Here is a 2482-nt window from a genome sequence, read left to right as displayed (position 1 = left end):
GCACGTGAGGAGCACGTGACGAGCACGTGACGAGCACGTGACGAGCACGTGAGGAGCACGTGACGAGCACGTGACGAGCATGTGACGAGCATGGGTGAGTGGCTCATCCTGTCAAAGAACCTTCTAGATGACAATCAGTTTGATGAACGGAATTGAGGCGAAATTGAAAAGGGTGTTGGAGAATGTTCCTCAGCAGTTTCTGAGTCATCCTCGCCGATTGCTAATCCTCTCAGTTTTGAGAGAGCACTGGGGTAAACGTTAGGCAAGCGGTGTGTACAGAAGAAGGCCAGGTTATGTAAAGAGCTCGTTATTCCAGAACAAACAGAGCGGAGTACAGAGCAGTGCTTTTCTGCTTTGGATAACTGCATGAAGTGTAAAGACTTCGAGGCAGTAGTACAGGTGTTCAGACGGGGGAATGCGTTCCTCATACAAGAGAGGGATGAGAAGAAGTGTGAGATCGATGAGATGAATGCTAAGCTGGCGAAGGAATGTGTTGACCATAAACGCACTGCTATCTCCGCTCAGAAAACCTGTGAGCAGCACTCCAGTGACTCTCTCCAAGCCAAGACTGAGGCTTCTGAAAAACACAGACTGTGTTTTCTAAATCAGAGAAGCGCTTAAAAAGCTTAACTGCTGATCAAGGACATGGTCTCTGGCTTCCTCATCCTCCTGTGATGTGCAGCAGCACTCACAGTGCCATGAGACCCGGATCTTTCCTAAGCCCAGAGGAACAGGGAAACCTGTTGCCGTCCTTCATATCATTTTGTTCCATCGGCCCGCCAGCGATAAGTCACACATCTGCTTGGAGGCTCCGAGCACTTGTGGACCTGTGAACTGTGATAAAACCGAGTGTACTTGTATCAGAATGATGAAATGCACACAGTTGCAGATAAAGAAGCTAAATGACAGAGAATGCTAAACGTTATGCTCATGGTACTTTAGAGCTTATTCCTACTGACGTCAGTCTTTCTGTGGGGTAGACAGACTAGAACTACACTACTGTTACAAGGTTCATGTACATATGTAAGCATTTTGCACATTCTTCTTCCGTAGACTTCGAACTTCAGTCCGATTGTAATGCTCAAGATTGCTCACAGTTCCACTTTTAGAGTCGATTTATAAAGGGAAGGGTTTGAGTCTCTTATAGTCTTCATTTTTAGGGGGTACCTGGGTAAGTACAGTGTACATGCAGAACATTTCAGATCTTAGATCTCTTTTTTATGTTGGTGAGAGAGTGCAACTTAAATAATAATAATAATAATAAAAATCCCCTCCCTTTCAGGTTGAATATCTGTGGTGGAGGACCAGATACAAACCTGAAAGTTTCACAGAAATAAGGTGTAGATTTCATGGAGGTACAGTGTTCAGTTGGGTGTTGTACAGAGTTATAAACAGAGCTGTGACGATGTTTCTCCTGTGATGAAAGTGACTACAGCTCAGAGGAGCACAGCTGTGCAGCACAGCTGTGTTATACCCCGACTCAGTCTCCTGATTCTTCACTCCTCGTACTTCTGATCAAACTGCAGGGTTCTGATGGTCATCCAGAAAGATTTACAACAACAATCGACAAGAAAAGTGTGTGTGTGTGTGTGTGTGTGTGTGTGTGTGTGTGAGCAGTGTTTATAGTAGTGATTAATATAAATTTCACAAGGGAAAATGATACTGTTATATAACACTATCTTGAGGAGAGATGATATCTACACACACACACACACACACACACACACACACACACACACACACACACTGTATGAGATATATACATGCTCATTTCCTGCCCCAGTGAATTGTGGGAAATGGAGGTGAATCACAGCTAGAAATAGTTTATGACAGAAATATTTGACTATAATTTATTTCTTACAGAATTTCAGATAAACATTCTAATATTTACACATTATAGATTTGAATCTGAAGTTATGTTCTTTTCAGTGAGTCAGATAATTTGACTCAGTTGATCAATAAGAGTCGACTCTTTCAGCTCTCAAATGACTCCTTGCATTTTTCTAAAGTCTGTGACATTTAGATGAGTGATTGATAAGTGATTGATGATTAGAGATTGATGATGAGTGATTGATGATGAGTGATTGATGAAGAGTAATCAGTGGATGAGTGATGATTAGAGACGAGTGATTGATGAGTGATTGATGATGATTAGAGATTGATGATGAGTGATTGATAAGTGATTGATGATGAGTGATTGATGATTATTAGTGATTGATGAAGAGTAATCAGTGGATGAGTGATGATTAGAGATGAGTGATTGATGATGATTAGTGATTGATGATGAGTGATTGATGATGAGTGATTGATGATGATTAGTGATTGATGATGAGTGATTGATGATGAGTGATTGATGAAGAGTAATGAGTGGATGAGTGATGATTAGAGACGAGTGATTGATGAGTGATTGATGATGAGTGATTGATGATGATTAGTGATTGATGATGAGTGATTGATGATGAGTGATTGATGAAGAGTAATG

The sequence above is a fragment of the Ictalurus punctatus genome, chromosome 26 (genome assembly GCF_001660625.3).
Source record: "Ictalurus punctatus breed USDA103 chromosome 26, Coco_2.0, whole genome shotgun sequence".
NCBI lineage: Eukaryota > Metazoa > Chordata > Actinopteri > Siluriformes > Ictaluridae > Ictalurus > Ictalurus punctatus.
This window is presented reverse-complemented; position numbering follows the sequence as displayed.